We start from the raw sequence: 19,054 nt of genomic DNA, 5'->3' as shown, positions 1-19,054 counted from the left end.
TATGCTGCCTTTTGTCCCGATAAAGTCTCTAAATAAGCAATGAACACTATGCACTTTCCAGCTGTAAATAGAAATGCATCTGCTTTGATTTCTCCCGAACTTTGCATAATTGCTTTGATCTTTATCATGAATTACATTTCAGCACATATTAAGTTTCATGGTCTATGTTGTCAGTTTAAAATTTAGGGTTTGGGCACAGATATTACAGACAAAATCAGAGGAACAGGATCAGAATATATTCTGCACTAAAATAGCTAGTCTAAATAGCAGCAGTACTGATGTACGTTGCATCTTAAAGAGAGAGATCACATGTTACATCACTTTGCTTTTGAAATAGGCTTTATAAATTCCATTTTTGTAACAGCTCAGGATAATCTGTGTTGCACTTTTATACTCAAATAAATGGGGGAACCATCCTGAAAGCACGTTTACTGGTGTTACATGGTTTCAATAGAAGCTGCACTGCAAACTGAGGCTGTGCAACAAAATACAAATACACAAATACATAAAACCTAACTCAACCTCTCTAGTAAAAAGGGATACAATATAATATGTACTCTGAATATAGGATTCATTTCTGGAGCATGGATATTAAGTTTAAAAAGCCCAACACACATACTTCTTTTGAAAAGTTTAGCCTGGTCATCAAGAACCTTATATGAGGCCATTAATACTAAAAAGAAGAAATCTACTGCAATAAAGGACTAAATTGAAAGTAGAACAGGAGAGTCTTATTGGTACATTGTGCCAATTATATTACCACATTGTTTCTTCACTGCACGACTGATAAGAATCTACAAGTGCCTAGAGCCCAAGGGACTTGAACATGTCTGGTGAAAATTGGAAATCAATAGGAGTCTATAATCGCAAGCAAACTGCATCATTTTCATTGGGGTGAAAGATGACAGTCTTCACATTGATGCTACAGAAACTGTTACACCAAATGTATTTGTGGAAGCTTTCTCATCATGAGCAATACATCACTATCACACAATACAAGCACCTGTTTTCTTATTAAAGGATCTCTTAGTGAAGTAAATGACTTACCTTTTAAACAACAAAGACCAACACATTATTAGCCTTTCCATTAAGAAATGAATATTTTGTAGGTTAAGATGGAAAGAGAAGTTTATTTTCTGAATTTGGTCTGTATTTATCAGCAATCCTTGTGAATGAGCAAATGTTCTATAGTTTTGTCAGTATACCACAAATTCCTCTCAATTCTAGGTTGAAGCAAACTCCATCTCCAAAGCTGAGAGGTAATTTCGTCTCCAGGGTTATTCAGCATGGACTTTTGCTTAAGGAAAGGCTACCAATTCAATGTGACAATGAGAATCACTATCCACTAGGGGCCAAACTAAAACCACTAAACATTTGATTTCATTGCTGAAACTCTTTTATTCTCCCTCCCCAGTTGGAATTACACACACCTTTATTTTCCTTGATTTTGAGCCCATTACATGACACACTCAATTCTACACTGTTCTTGAGCTTTGTAAATTTTACACCGAAATTAAAAGATACAGTTCAGTTGTTCTATACAAATATGCAGTAATTATGAATACTGTGACTGGCTATATCCATAAGGCAGGCAGGATGCTAAAAGTCAGCCTATTGACAATAAACATAACCAAGATGTCAATTTCTAGACATGGGGAAACAAACAGTATCAGTTGAGGGATTTGAAAACACTTAAAGTTGGCTTGCAATATTGCAAAAACTAGACTAGTCTACCTACTCCATTGAGGAGGGGATTGTGTGTGCATGATGACCACTCTCAGCAGAAGTTTAGTTTATTGAAGGCCTGATCCAAAGCCCACTGAAGTCAATGGAAAGACTCACAATTTGCAATACTTATCCTGTGGTCTTTTTGGTATAATAGACTTGTTATCTTAGGCTGAATTTTCAGAAACTTCCATTAATTACTTCCTGCAGTTTTTTCACAGTAATTTTGTGAGTGATCTGAAAGACAAGTACTTGATTTGTGCTCTCAAACTGCAAGGTAAATTTATTTGTTATTAGCCCCTAGAAGTTCCTGCTGAGGTCAGGCCCCATCTTCTGAGGTATTGTACAAACACACTGTAAGAGATGGTCCCTGAGTAAAATTTTCAAAAGTGACTTTGAGGGGCTAGATTCTAAGAGGAACTTAGGAGCCTAACTGCCTTATTCTTCTTCAAGAAGTGTCTCTGGGCTGCTCCACTTTAGATGAATCTGCATCCCTGCACCTGCAATTGGAGAATTTCAGTAACAGTGTCTGGTAGGGTCACACACGCGCTGTCCCCATCTTGCACCGCCTCTAGTGATTACATAGCACTGTGACTTAAACCCTCCCCAGTTGCTTCTCTACCACCCCACGGCTTGAGACTGAGCAATGGGCAATGCCTCCAAGTTGCCTTTATCTTAAGAATTAGATGTAGTAGTTTTAGAACACAATTAGTAGTTAGCTACCTTTCTCTTCCCCATTTATTTTTCTTTAAAAACATTTTTTTCCTTAGTAGATTAAGTATCATTTCTTATACCTTTTAGCATAGTGTAGATACCCTCCCTCATGGAAGAAACTTTATTCTAAGGGGCATGCCTGGATCCCCTGATTTTAAATGCTGCCTAACTTGCCAGGAGTCAATCCCGGTCTGTCCATTTTCTCAGCAAGACACACGTTCTGTAAAAGTGTTCCCACTGCCATAATCTTAAGATTATGCGCCAGAAAAATCTTAAACTAAAAGTTCTCTTGGTGGAGAAGTCTCTGCACCCGGTGTCTGATCCAGGATCACGGACCCCTCCTGGGCACTGCTCTCCAGCAGCGGCATCTGACAGACGTTTTTACCACTACCCTCTCAGAGAAAAGAGGACGCCTCTAAAAAAGGTGGTGACAAAAATGGGCTACGACTTCCCCTTCTCAGGAATCGGCTAAAAAGAGATGATCCCTGACCCATCAGATGCTATCAGTACCAACTGCACCAAGGCAAACTACTTCTGAAGAGGCGGGACCCTGACAACCCTTCTGGTACCCTGACAACCAAAGACCCTAAGCGGGCAGGCTCAGAAACTTACCATGCTTTCTTCAGTATCGCCGAAGCATCTCAAACATGCAGCGCAGCAGTCTGTGGCGCCACCTTCTCCCTCTGTAGCACACAGTATGCAATCTTCAGTATTAACAACCACTGTAATTCCACAGTGGCCCTACTTGGATCTATGGATGGCATACCGTCACCACTATTCCAAGCCTCCCAATACCCACAGGGAAAGAGTGAAACATTCTCCATCACCCTCAATACCTGGACCCTCTGAACCCCTGGATGAGGCACTTGGAGGACTGGAGGAGACTTCTGGTCAGGAGGTCACCCCAGCTACCAATTTTTCCTCCTCCTCCTCCCCAGACAAAGCCATTATGCCCCCACCACCCATGATGGGTGATGATTTTAAATAATTCCAAGAGATATTTAAGTGAATTGTGGACCCATTAGAAATACCACTGGAAGAAGCTGCAGAGTCTCAACAGAAATTGTTGGACATTCTGAACATGTCAACTTCACCCAACGTTGCTCTCCCTATATCTGAGGTGCTCATTGACCTGGCCAAGACCATCTGGCAGAGCCCAGCAACAATTCCACCCACTTGTAAAAGAGTGGACAAAAATATTACATTCCCCCGACACCAAACTCTGGTGATAGAGGCCATGAATGAATGGGGCAGACAACATAACTCCAGGTCCACGCCACATGATAGGGACTGGAAGCAATTGGATCTCTTTGGCCCACTCATCAGCAACCCTACAATTCAAGTTCGCCAATTTGAGGCATGGATGGCCAAATACAATCCCTCCAATTATTCAAAGATGTCTGAATATATTGATTATCTGTCTGAGGACAAAAGAGAACAATTTAAAGCAGTCATCTCAGAAAGCCACCTTCTAGCTTGAACAGCCTCACAGACCTCACTCAATTCGGCAGACACAGCAGCACAATCAATCGTCACAGCCATAGTCATGTGGCAAGCTTCCTGGCTCTACCTCTCTGGTTTCCCCAAAGAGATACAGTCCACCATAGAGGATGTCTCATTTGAGTGAACGAAACTGTTTACAGCTAAGACTGATGAGTCACTTCACACCCTAAAAGACTCCTGGGCTCCTATTCCTATTATTTCTTAACCCTGAAAAAAAAAACAGGATGGAGGACCATTCTCAACCTAAGGAAGTTCAGTAAATTTGTGAAGACCAAACAGTTCAGGATGGTCATGCTAGCAACAATAATTCCAGCACTAGAATAAGGGGACTGGTTTTCGGTCCTTGACCTCCAGGATTCCTATTTTCACATTACAATACACCCTTCACACAGGAGGTTTCTCAGATTTGTTCTGGGACAAAATCATTACCAATACAAAGTACTCCCTTCTGCACTGTCTATGGCTCTCCAGGTGTTCTCCAAAGTTCTTGCAGTGGTGGTGGCTCATCTCCACAGAAAATGGGTAGTAATATTCCCCTACCTGGATGACTGCTTACTCAAAGCCTCTACCTGAGTAGATGCCTAAGAAGCTACCTAAAAGACAATAGTTCTCTTCACACAACAAGGTCTACAAATAAAAAAGCAAAAATCAACGCTTATACTTGTACAGAGACTAGAATTCATTGGGACTTACCTTGATGCTCAGGAGGCCACAGGTTCTCTACCACCACACAGATTTGTCACTCTATTCAATCTGATTACTACAACACAAACCAGCCCGCAGACATCAGCCAGGACCTGCCTTCAACTATTAGGTCATATGTCAGCAATGACATTTGTGGATACCAGGCTACACATTCATTGCCTTCAAGGCAGGCTAAGGACAATTTTACATTCTGCACAGACACAGTGTGACGTTGCACTCCATATATTTTATGAAAATATGTCTAAGTGTGAATATAATGTAACTGGAATATGCTTTATGCAAAAGGTCTCTTGTAAGGTATCATTACAAAGCTTATAATCTATTGAGTGTGGTCATCCTATTTGTATGAATGTATCATTCTTGTATCTGAAGCTAGAAATACGAAGTATTGCTCTGAAGTTCTATTGTAATTATGCAAAGTGTGGGCCATTAATGGTGGTTTAGAATCTTGATGGCTCCCATTGACCAGGACAATTGGTTGTAAATGGCTCTGTTTACTTGTAAGCCTTCCTGTGTGCCTGTGAGTCAGGCCAGAAAGAATGGAGGCTTGGGCTCACACAGGACATGTGACCATGTCACCTGGTACTGGAATCAATCTTAAACCTGGTGCTTTTCTATTTCGAAGGAGGGGTGGGGATCCAGAGAGACAAAAGATTCCCACCTTGTGCTAAAGCTATAAAAGGGAGTGGAACAGAACAAAGGGGGCTGCCAGTCATGAGAAATCCCCTAGTTATCCCACCTGAGTGGGACTAACAAGAACTGTACCAGGAATGGATTGGGCCCAGACTAAGAGGGAGTCTAGTCTGTGAAAGACGCTTATTGGAACATCTCTGAGGGTGAGATGTACCTGTATTCAGTTTCTTAAATGTGTTAGGCTTAGACTTGCTTATTTTGTTTTATTTTGCTTGGTAACTTACTTTGTTCTGTCTGTTATTACTTAAAACCACTTAAATCCTAATTTTTATACTTTTGTTTATTAATTAACCCACAGTAAGTGATTAATACCTGGTGGAGCAAACAGCTATGCATATCTCTCTATCAATGTTATAGAGGGCAGACAATTTGAGTTTACCCTGTATAAGCTTTATACACAACAACCGGATTTATTTGGGGTTTGGATCCCATTGGGAGCTGGGTGTGTGGGTGCTGGAGACAGGAATACCTGCTGAGTGGTTTTTGGTTAAAGTCTGCAGCTTTGGGGGCATGGTTCAGACCCTGGGTCTGTGTTGCATGTTGCGTGTCTGGCTCAACAAGACAGGGTTCTGGAGTCCCAAGCTGGCAGTGGAAAACAGGGTCAGAGGTAGTTTCAGCACATCAGGTTGATCAGCACAGGAGATCTCTGTGACCGAACCCGTCACACACAGTATAAACAAGTGCCTTATGATGACAATCAAAGTAAAAAAACTCTCTAAGACCGGTGGACTCGACCACACAATGTTTGTGAAGCAGTTCTCTTCACACAGACCCCTTCCGCCAATTATATTTACAATGGATGTTTCTTTAATAGGTTGGGGGACACACTTACACAACCACACAATCCAGGGCAGGTTGTCCCCCTTGGCATCTAAAACTACTGGAACTATGAGCAGTCTACAAGGCATGCTCACACTTTCTGCCCATGATCAGGAACAAAACCATAAAAGTGTTGATGGAGAACATTGCTTGTGTGTTTTTTATATAAACCAATAAGAAGGGGTACAATCACACTCCCTATGCACAGAAGCAATGAGATTGTGGAACTGGTGCATCCATCATAACATCTCAGCCTCCTACCTACCAGGATGCCAAAACACCACTGTGGACACATTGAGCAGAAAAGTCTCTCAGGACCATACGTGAAAAATAAACACCAAGGTGTTACAGAGGACATTCAAAGGCTGGGGTTCCCCAACTATAGACCTCTTCTCTATAACCCAGAATGCCAAGTGTCTACACTTCTGCTCAAGAGCAGGCTTGAGACCCCGATCTCTGGATGATACTTTATCATCAAATGGGATGCACCTCTACTGTAGGCGTTTTTCCCCCAAGCCCTTTCCTATCCAGGGTTATATATAAGATAAGGACTGACAAATCCAGAGTCATTTGATATCTCTCATGTGGCCAGCTAAATGTGGTTCCCTAACATGTTGAAGATGGCAGTGTGCTCACCATGCTCTCTTCCCCTTCTTCCACATCTCCTGTCCCAGGATGCAGGCCCGGTCTGCCACCCAAATCTGGAAATACTCCACCTGAAGGCATGGTTCCAAGGGAATGAAATGACCTGTTCGGAGGAGGTAAGAGCCATATTATTAAACAGCAGATGGTCTACTACATGATATACTTAGCTGCACAAATGGAAGAGATTCCACATATGGTGCCAGAATAGACAAACAGCGTTAACTACCTCTTCTTCTTTACCAATGGTATTAGATTATATACTGGAACTCAAGAAATCAGGCCTCTGAGTACATCTTGTGGTAATCATGGCTTTCCATCAATGTTGATGAGTTCTCAGTCTTCGGTCACCCTACCACTAAATAATTCCTCAAAGGTGTTGTAACCTTTATCTCAAAATACAAGCCCCCTACTCCACCATGGAACCTTAATCTAGTGATATGATGCTTACTGGTACCCCATTTGAACCTTTGGTGACATGTTCTCTTCTCCATCTCTCGAAGAAGGTGGCTTCCTTGTCGCCATCACATCCGGACAATTAGTCGGAGAACTTGGGGCTGTCATGGCACACCCCCATATACCATATACTTCAAAAACAAGGTAACTCTAAGGTCACATCCAAAATTTTTACCTAAAATAGCTTCCTCATTCTATCTCCTGTCGTTCTTCCCAAAATCTCAGAAGTATCAGAAGGGCACTAGCATTTTACACTGAAAGGACTAAACCCTTCAGAAAGTCATCAAAGTTAAATCTTTCTATCAAAGAAAGATCTAAAGGAACCACCATATCCAAGCAAAGGTTGTTGAAATGGATTTCTGGATGCATCGACCTTTTCTACCACCACCACCAACTACAATCCCCACCTGGGCCCGTACACATGCTACCAGAACACTTTCTACATCAATAGCTTACCTCAACAATGTACCCATCATGGACATCTGCAAAGCAGCAACCTGGGCGTCAGCCCACATGTTTAGAGCACCACAAAATAGAGCAGGACTTGACATCAGATGCTGGCTTGGAATTACTGTCTTATCCATCACAAATGCAACTCTGAAATCCCTTCCTTCCAATGAAGGGCACTTCTCTACAGTGACCTAAAGTGGAGCACCTTTAGGAACACTCCTTGAAGAAGAAGATAAGGTTACTCACCCTGTGCAGTAACTGAGGTTCTTTGAGATAGTTGTCCCTGTGAGTGCTCCACTACCCACCCTCCTGCCCTCTACTTCAGAGTTTCTTGCTAGGGACTCTGTGATGATGAAGAAGGAACTGGGAGGGGGGTTGCACAGTGCTATGTAACCACCAGAGGTGGCATGAGATGGGGATAGTGCATGTGCAGCCCAACCAGGCACTGCTACTGAAATTCTCTGGTTGCAGGCTCAGGGATGCAGATTTACCTAAAGTGGAGCACCTATGGGGACAACCATCTCGAAGAACCTCAGTTACTGCACAGAGTGAGTAACCTTTTCTTATGTGCTGAAGTCCAACATTAAGGTTCCATTGACATTCACAACATCACTGCTCAGCTGCCGCCTCACCCTATGGGTGCCTAAATTCCCTACGCACCTACATTGTGCATGCCCACCAGTGAAAAAGCTGCCTAAGTTCTGATGCCATCCCTCAGCTAATGAGCTATTCAGTACTCTAGGGATTCACAAACTTGGCATTCTTTACCTATCTCACCTGAGGGACCTGATCCAGTAGGCATGCTCTGAACATGCATACCCCGCACAAAATACAACTGGGCCAAACAGGTTGGGAACCTTTTGTTGAGGAGATGGGTGGATGGGTGTCCCAAGCTCCCCAATAGCCCAGTGGTTAGAGCACTCACCTGGCATGTGGGACACCCAGATTTGAAGCAGGGGCTTAGAGTATTCTGGGGTGGGTCTCTCAATCTCTCCTGCTTCAAGTTCCTGCCTCCACATCCCAGGCAAGTGTCCTAACCCCTGAGCTATTGACTATAATGAAGTCTCGCTCTCTATCTAGGCATCTTAGCCAGGCCAGCTCAAATTCCAGAAGAGGACTCACAGTTGAGAATCTGGAGTGCAGGGAAGCACCTCCCTTCAGCCCAAAATTAGGTGCCTCATTACCTCAGAGGGCTCAGTCTTCTTCTCAGTATTTCCTATTGGCTACCTCTCCCTGCTGAGCTTGCTGGCTTCTCTGAACCCCTTTTTTAGGGATTCAATGCATGGGGAGCCTGTGTGCCTAATACAGGGCTATGAATTCCACTGGTGCTAAGTCACTTAGATGCTGTTGAAAATCTTACCCTGCCCTGATGATTTTACAGCTTAAATAAACAAGATGGACAAAGTGTGGAAAAATGTTATGGATGGAGAATTGAAGCACAGAGAGAGGAAGTGACCAGCTCACAACCCATTACTGGCTGTCTTAATACTTGCAAATAATAAATAATATTCAGAAAATAATGGTGAGCCAAACTTGATGTTTCATTAAACTATTCACCAATTACTTCTTGTATTATATGAACAGTCCTATGTGCAGTCTAACTATCTAATTCTAACTTCTATTTATTCTGTTCTCTCTAGAAGTAATTAATATCTAACAGGAAGACTGTGGCAGGCCTGGAAATTGAACTGATGAGAGTCATAGTCTAGGGCATTAGCCACAAGACCATCCAATCTCTAATAATTGGATCTTTTGCAAATTGCATCTTTTGGAGGCTACCATTGAACTAAAATTAGGTGTACTGTATTCATGACTGGTTGGTTGTTTTTGTTTGATGTTATAATTCCACTACACAACAATGGGATTTTATAGCAGCAGCAAAGAGTTAGAAGTCGATGCTGTGAGTCTGTTCTGATGCAGAGGGCCAGGATGGGGTTGGGGCCTGGGGCAGGTAAGGAGCACATTGAGTACTCACTAGACTGCTGCTGCTACTGAGCTTAAGTATCACTCTGGTGACTCCTGCAGCCAGTCGGGTGGCTCAGTCAATCAGATTGCACATAAGTAGGACATGGATCTGAATTACTCCTGGTTTTGATCTTGCAAGACAAAACCCAAGCTGATTAGATTTTTGCAAGAGCAAAACCACCCTTTCTGTTCAAGCTTGGTTTTAATTGAAAAAGAAGTTAGCTAAAACCAGAACCCAACGTTCCTGAATTTGGAAGATTTGAAGAAAATGAGATCTGAATCAACCCTGCTTTTGTACTGGCAAAACCAAAACATAACCAACAAGAGGGAGGGGCAGTCTTCAAAGGAAAGATGGACTCAAGCCACAACATTTGTTCCCCTTTGTTTTCTGAAGATAAACAACATTTTTACTGGGACTAAGATGTGTTATGTGCTTGAGATCTATTTAGATATTTTGAATTATAACTGCTATTAAACTTGATTGAATAACACAAGAAGTGATTTGTGAATATTTTCATGAACAATGGTACTGAGTGTGGTTCACCATTATTTTGGGGATAATATGATTTGCCAGTAGCAAGAAGACAGTTGCCAGCAATTTGTTAAAATGCTAATGTGACTCCTAAAGATTTTATAAATTTTAGCATAAGTAAATTTAATATGAATTTTTGGATGAATAAAGTGCATTACTTGTTGTTTATTATTCTCCTGCTTAGAAAATTTATCTAATCAGAGAACAGAAACAATACCATGTGACCAATCACAAGCACCAAAGTAACATAGTTGAAGTCAACCTAACCTAAATTTGTTTGGATGAGTTATTTGGATACTAACAAATAACTAATATATTTTCAGGAACTGAGATCAGCCTACAAATGGGGAGAGGGGGAAGTGCTAAATTTACAATAGGTAGTTTGATCAGTTCTAACTAGTGTGTGCACTGGTGCTAAATAGCAGAACAACCAGGAAAAAAAGATTCTTTCCTTTGTCACAGCTTACTGAATGATGGTAATTCAAAGGACTCTTACACACTTAAAACTTGCATGTTTTATAACATATCCATTTCCAGGGAAGATTAGTATGAGCAAGGTCTGCCAGATTTGACCCCATAGGAGAAAAGTTCAAATTTTTAACTTTTCTGCTGATGAATGGAAAAATACTTTTGCTTCACAAGTGCTGCTTTCATGTTGAAATCTCTACAAGTGTAGAATTTTAAACCCTCAGTCTTATTCAAAGACGTCTTTCAACTTCAGTCTGAATCTTAGCATCCTAATGACATCAGCGGTGACTGAATCTCTGAAGGTCATTATGGAATGGCTACAACATCAGGGAAAATTAGGAGTTAAGTTTAGTTGCAACGAACAGGAGAAATGCTGCAAGTTAAATGGATTTTGTGAAGTTACTTTTACTTTTACTCTGGGTGGTAGTTCCAAATAATGGAATTCTGCTGGCATAATTGTCCAGATATTATGAACCTGTGTCTAGAGGTTTTCCATAATAAGATTTCTTAGAAAATCATTGATATGATTTTGTTTGTATCCACGACAGGTTTTGGTCACAGGCAAATCCACCCATTCGGGAATTTGGTAAATCTTCTATATACCCACATACAAGAATAGGGATTAATATATTTAGCTTGTAAAACAAATGCAGTCCATCTCTCAATTACAACCAAAATTTATACTATCATATAGGCTAAATAGATTGTAAATCAATTCCTTGCTATTAAAATTCTAGCCTATCATCTGCCACTTTGAAGGCTATAGATTGCACTACCAACATCAGACTATCGGCTGCCAACTGGATTTGCTGGAGGAAGTTGAGAAGTGAATTCTCTAGCAGAGAAATTCCACTTTGGAGTGGAGAAGAAGCTTTAACTTGCAAACAGCTTCCAGAAATCCAGTAGAGGTATTTTGAGAAACCCCTTAATTGATGATCCAGAAAAGTCTAAATGACTATTCCAGCACAGATTGGAGTCATAGCTTAGCTAGAATGTTGATGATTATAAATCTATATTTTTCAAATGTGCACAGGACTAATAGGTAACCATGCTGCATGTTTGATGCATTCTGCACTATGTTCTGGAAACCCTGTACTAACTCCACACTAAAAAAACCTTGCTAGTTACAAGGGGAGAAACACTAGTAGTCTGCAAATATAAATAAATAAATTAAATAAAATCCAGCATTTTAAACTCCTAAATGTATGTGATATATATTTATAGGTTAATAATACCTTTGAGGACATAAAACTGTCAGTGATTAACAGTATATTTATTTTCTACAAGAGCTGTTATAAAATTCACACATTTCTTATCTCCTAAATTATAATTAATCTGCTTGTGTGCATTGCCCATCCCAAGACTTCTGCTGTGCAACACTGGCATTTCTCATTAAAATGAATCCTGGAGGCACTTTGTTTATTGTTTAGACTATGAGAACTACAAACTTTTTTTTTTCACTCCATGTGTTTTATAAATATTAAATGTAAAAGAATAACATTATTAATGCATTCTATATCACAAAAAAAGTAAAATTGCTGAACGGCACTTGTATAAGACGTATCCTCTTTTAAATCTTTGTTATAAAGATATGTCCTATAAGGAGAGACAGTATAATCTAGAAGTCAAGTGATCCTCTTTTTATGTGCAATTCAGTTGTGCCTTTCTACAGTGCTTTAGAGGGTTATTTCAATAGTGTTCTAGATGAGAAGGCCAGGATTAACACAACTTTCAATTCTATCTTTGTTTATTAAAATGCTGCGTGCAATAAAAGAACATTTGTATGTCTTGTATGCATCTCTTCCCTCATGTCACAGATAATTATTTATTAATATAAACTCTGCCAAGAGGATTGGTTGTATCAGGAGTAGAGTAGTGAAATAATAACCTAATAAAATTCTACCAAGGATGCTCTTGTCAGATCACAAGTTGAGAAAACTAGTAGTTGTATTTTTATCACACTAATTCCTAAATTCAAGTGCAGTTTTTTGTTTAACTGTGCTAAGAACATAAAAACAGGCTTTAGCCATTCCATTAGGATAGCCTCTCTTTCTGTTAATTGATCAGAGAGTTGGTAATGTCAGCACAGCTCTACATATAAGCCTATAGCAGTTCTGCAGTATTTACACAATGATGAGGATTATGGTTAGTGAAGCTGCTGGTAGTTGTTTAAAATCAGCTGTCACATGAGTGAAATGAACAGTGTAATGAAGATTTGCTCTCCTCCCACAACTATGTCAGTGTTATGTAGGGGCCTCTTACATGGAATCTTTTTAGGAAGCATTTTGTATAAATAAAAATAATGTTGTGATTCTAAACTTGCAACTATTTTAGCAGTGAGGGATTCGAAAGATTTTTTTATTCCTCAAGGGGCAACTTGGGCCCTGATCCTGAACTTATTGACGTCAATGGGAATCTTTCCATTGACTTCACAGTGTGGTTTTGGTCAGGCCTTTTGGGAATATCAGTAAACGCTAAAAAATATAACTTTGGATGAAAAGAAAACTGAGATACATCAATGTGGAGAGCTAATGTGCACTAAAGCAGTCCAAGGGAAGAAAAATTAAGCTAAAGCTAACTCAGGCAATGTGCTGAACCCTTTGTCCCTGGCCCAGCAAAGCTTCAGTGACTTCAGTAGGACTACTGGTGTTTAAAGTTAAACATGTGCTTAAATACTTTGCTGGATCAGAACCACAGAGCTCAGCAACTTGCAGAATCAAGCCCATATTTATCTCCTTTTAGGGAAAATTGTTTCTACAGCTGCAATATCAAAGTTCATGGTGATCCTTACTATGCTTTCAGCTTCTGATATCAGTATCTTTATGCTTTCCATTTACTACATTTCTATTTTAATAATCCCTCAATATTTCACAGAAGTAACAACCCTGCAAGTAGCAGAAAGACAACTTTCTTGATGTTTCTCCTCCAGTGTTCAAATGTTGCATTTACTCTGGCAAGACCTGAAAGGAGTTTCTGCAAAATTATAGACTTTGACCACCACAGAAAACAAATGCCATGTTCCATGAGCAGGAACCAAGAGGTGTTTTTTTTTTTTTTTTTTTTCTTGTCATTTATTTGGCCAAAGAACCTAGCGAAGGAAAACTTAGTCTCCTCGAAAAGTGACCAGCTTGTCTCAGCTATGGCTTCAAAGAAAAGATTGTCTTTTGGAAAAAGAAATAATCATCTTTTTCTGATCAGAAGATTATTTAGTTTGGAGTGGACTGTTATCTCAGAATAAATGAGAAACAGCTAAAGTAGCTGAATGAAAACTCAGACAATTTTTGCTTTGAACCAAAAGTGGTGGGAATATTATACAAATGGGTGTATTTTCATTGACTCAATTTGATGGTGTCTTCCTTCAAAGCTATGAAGTGGCGCAAATTCCCTGCTTATTTGATAGCCATCAAAGTCCCCATAAGGAAATATATTTTCAAATGCCTTTGAGTGTTAATGGTGTCCTTAATGTATGTGGGACCACAAAAAATACATTGGATTCCTGTTTTGTAATGAGTTCCTACTGCAAATAGTTGGCAGTTTATTTAAATCCTTTGCAGTTTGGGAGTGAATGGATGTGGATAATTGACAAAGTTGTTCGAATAGACTAACTGAAGGTGGTGACAGTCTTAAACTGTGTCAAGATTCCCTTGCAATGGGATTCTAAAATGTGTAGTCCGCTTGGTTTCAAATAAAAGCTAATATCCTCATCAATCATTCAGAAGGGAGTACAGTGTAATCCTCAAACTTCTTAGTGATTAAAGATTGGTTGGATCACTTTAAGGATCAACTTCATCATGTGATAGCCTCTTAAAGTAACTAGCAAACAATTTGCTTCCCCAAACCATCCTGCCTGAACCAGAGGAGGTCATGCCATTTACTTGATAGTGTCCCCTGTACCATACCTTAAACCACATGGACGCTAGTTTGTAAAGCAAAATTTAATGAATTCCTTTTTTAAAGGGTAAATGCCCAGTGGAAAATCAAATCCTTCAGTTCAGTTTCCAAAAAAGAGGAAAATAGCCTTGAACTATTAATTAAAAAGAAGCAAAAAAAAAAAAAAAATTGGTTACATCCCAAACAGTTACTCAAATATAAACGTCTGGAACCGTCTTAGTAGATTAGACTCTAATCCTTCTTCCCTAAAGTGGAAATGTTATTTGATTAGGCTAATTAAGACTGGATTTCTGACACAGTATTAATTTAGAGTGTAGTTTCCTAAAGGGTGAAGAAGGTGCCAACATGGAAACAACTGTATTTTATTCTCATTATTAAAAATAGAAACAAGGAGAGAAGTTTTAAATTTGGCACCAAAACTGTCTGTTGAATTTAATTTGCCTTCAAAAGCAAGATTAAACATTTAGTAAGTAAGCTATTTCTGCAATGAATGAGCTGAAAATCAATATCTTTCAATAAGTGTTTGCCCTGCATGAATAGAGCCTGATCATAACTGTCTGTTTTTAGTTAAGACCTGTTTTTTAGCAACTTCTGCTTTCAGAATAAGACTAATAATTGCAATGAGATACCACTACACCCCAATATCTAATTCTCTGACTCCAGGAACCATCTGTATTCTTCTTAAATTATAGAATACACAAATAAATTAATCCCTCATTGTTTTGACATCACATGAGAGAAATATTCAGCTTTGGGAACTTTTACTAACCAATAAGACAAATATGAATGTAGTTACTTCACTTTTATATTACACAACCTGGCTAATGGGAAGTAAGTCATTTTTACTGTATTATAATTCTCTTGTTCTTGCCAGCCACTATTCTATAAGGAGGTATTTGGTTTTGGTACCATATTGATAAAATACATTTGTGAGGTGATGTTGCAAGGATTTTAAAGAGGTAATCTATCTTTGATTAATTTCTTTAAACATTCATTCATTCACTGCTGATGTGGGCTGGATACATACCATTTACTTGTATCTAAAAGACTCTGATCCCATTACAAATTTCCTGAACTATTTATGTTCCATGTTGTTTATTTAAAATAATTTTATCTGACCTCTCCATTACCAAGGATTGAGGTCTGTGTGCTAGAGACCTGAGTTCTTGAATTGTGCTTATGTCACAAATGAAAATAAGTTTGATAGTTTCATCCTAGTCTCCATTTCTCATAGAAATATGATATCCACATATCATAGAAATGCCATGCAGTTAGGCATGACTGGCAGTCCTCTGCTCAAGAAAGACCCAAGACTGAAGTATCAGGGATGTTGGAGGTTAGAATCAAGATCCACTGGTAAAAACAGTGGGACAGTTTACATAACCTACACTAGTGTGACCTATGAGTCTGCTCCTGCTTCTATTGCAGTCACTGGAAAAAAACTCCTATTGGCTTTAATAGTGCATGGTCCAGGCGTAGGGCCTGATCCTGCTAGTTCCATTAGCACTGAAAACACCAACAAATTTAAAAAAATAACAAAAGGGAAAGGATCCTGCCTTATTGGCTGGCAAAAAAATAAAAAAAAGATGATGTGCTAGTAGTTCATAAAAGAATGAGAGATCACCCAAAGTGAAGAGGTTGGCTTCATCCAGGCTTGGCTAAACTAGGTCCTATGAGAGCACTATTAATGAACCTAGTGATTTTCCTGATTTTCTTATTCATATGGCATGAACTCAAAATGCTTTTTTTTTGTTTGTTTGATGCAGGTTGTCATGTATTTTGAAGTGTTTTACAGACTTATTAAAATTTCAACTTATTTCCAGAACAGACACATTTCATCACAGGCAAGGAGTGTTAATTTTGTGTTTAAAATTTCACTACATGTAATTCTGCATTGAACTTCTATACAGCGTACAATAATAAGATATTTTATCTACCACATTTATTTTTCAGCTCCCCAAATTAAGACAATCTATACAGAAATGTTCATTTATTAGCAACTGGTGTTTGACAGTTTATTTCATGTAAGCCTCCAGCTTTCCTTGGCAAGCTTATTTGCATAATGTGTTATTATGTCTAAATGGAAAACTAAATGCCTCCATGTGGTCTTTAAATGACAAGTGCTTGTCAGCTTCATGCAATATTCAGAAGTAATAGATCCAAATCACAACAGCACTCACTGAGATGTTAAAAAAAACTTGTTGTGTATCCTTCCTTGACAAATTTACACTTTGGTACAGAATTGTCAATTAGAGTTTCCATGTGTTAAACAGTTCAGTTCAACTGTGAAGGAATTTACTGTAGCTTTATTCTGCAGTGCTTTGAGTAATTATAATTCACACTGCTATTTATTTCTTTCAGACAATGCAGCTCAGGAATAATCGTCAGATGACCTTGGCAAGATATACCCAAGAACTTCGGCTTTAATTATTTTTGAAAACATGAATGCTCTATGACAATAGTTACGAGATCCCTGGAATATCTCTTATGAAGTTCTCATTTTAAATAGTCCTTGGGTATGAAATTTGAAAACATATACATCTATGTATTGAACTGTGCTTCCTTAAAATAGAAAACTGGCATGTTTTTATTTTGTTTCAGGTTACCAAGGACTTCATAAATAAAAGGACTAAGAATCAATACTGATGTAAACCTCATCTCTATTGCACATGCGTCCTGGGTATCTACAGAGTATTAACTACTCTCATAAAGTCCTGTCTTAAACTTCCACCATGTACTAAGCACATTGTAAATCCTGAAGTGGAGTCCTTAGGGGTGATTTTTTTTTTTGATTGTTTTAAAATTGGGAGCGGGGGGAGGAATCTGTTGTGTTGATAAGGGAGGATGAAGGTTGTCTAGGGAGATGTTAATGTAGTTGTTGTTCACTGTTACAACACTAAACAGTTAAGTGTGGTCCAGGGTTTTGTGTCAAGTTATGCCGGCTTATTTCCATCGTAACAACCACTATTATTTTTTTTAAATTCTTTCTTAAAGATACAGAAAAAGAAGAAAAACAGTTTGAAACATTTAAAATGTAAAATATTAAGACTTTCAATATAATGGCATTTCTTATTCCCTTTTTCTTTTTGTTGTATAACATCTTTTGTAGGGGAAAACCTGCTGTTTGACAGGCTTTTATAGATGGTATCAAAGATACTCTGTTATTTTGGGGGTAAAGTGAAAATTTAGTGGAGATGATCTGGAGCTCATCTAGAGCAGTTGTTGCTGATGTCTGATCCTCTTTTTTTTTTTTTTTTTTTTTTTAAGACAAAAAAAAAGAAACACACAAAAAGGGCGAAAAGAAGAATAGCAAAGAAAGTTAATGCAGCTTCTATCTCTGGTGCTGCCTCTCACTCGCAACCTTTCTTCTGGAGAAACGTTGGCACTCAGCACATGGTCTTATCAGCCATTCCGAGACCTAGTAAACTTGTACCAGAGTGTTGCTTTAGCTTCCTCTTTGGTCTTACAGCAGTGTTGTAAAGGTGGACTTGTCTTGGCTGGCTCAGCCACATTCTTATTACATGGAATACAAAAGAAGAGAGAGAGGAAAGAGGAGAAATTAGGTAGGGGATTTTTTTGGACATTATTTATCTGCGGGTCATTAAATGGGAGGTGTTGGGGAGAACAGGAACCCAATCTTTATATCCCAAGTGTTCAGGATTTGGCCAAAGCCAGTGGAGGGAGTGATGGCAACAGTTCCCTCTTTCTTGTCTGGTCTAGTTAGGATGCCTTTCAGGATCAGGATGGCAAAGGCCTATTGGAGTCATGGTGGATCCCAGGGTTCCAGGAGATGGTGGGGATGTCAGTCATGATAATAAAGCTTGCTGTGTCCAATCTGTGTCACCCTTCTTCCATTTAGTGACCCTCAGACAAGCAGTATCCGGGAAAGGGTCACAACCTAATCTCATTAACATTAGCCATTCCAGACACATTTTGGTGCTTTCAATTATGAATATTTCTTCCTGTTTCTAGAATCTTTCAGCTCATTGCCATGCCAACCTATGACTTTACCTGCCTTACAGACCTCTTATTGCAAGTCCTTTTAACCTAAGCAGTCCACTTTGTACCCATCTGTTTGTCTTCAACTTTCCCTGATGTTCATAAACAATTTATGTTACTTTGGACAACTTAGGCCTTGGCTACACTTACCCGCTAGTTCGACAGCTGGAAATCGAACTTCTGGGTTCGACTTATCGCGTCTAGTCTGGACGCGATAAGTCGAACCCGGAAGTGCTCGCCGTCGACTGCGGTACTCCAGCTCGCCGAGAGGAGTACCGCGGAGTCGACGGGGGAGCCTGCCTGCCGCGTGTGGACCAAGGTAAGTTCGAACTAATTCGAACTAAGGTACTTCGAACTTCAGCTACGTTATTCACGTAGCTGAAGTTGCGTACCTTAGTTCGAATTAGGGGGGTAGTGTAGACCTGGCCTTAGAGTAAGGCCTCTGCACAACAAATTATCCGGTAACAACCAATCCCTCTTCTTCTTCTTTTT

The sequence above is a fragment of the Trachemys scripta genome, chromosome 8, assembly GCF_013100865.1.
Source record: "Trachemys scripta elegans isolate TJP31775 chromosome 8, CAS_Tse_1.0, whole genome shotgun sequence".
In the NCBI taxonomy this organism is placed as follows: Eukaryota; Metazoa; Chordata; order Testudines; family Emydidae; genus Trachemys; species Trachemys scripta.
The sequence above is the reverse complement of the archived record's forward strand: the minus strand, read 5'-3'. Positions refer to the sequence as shown.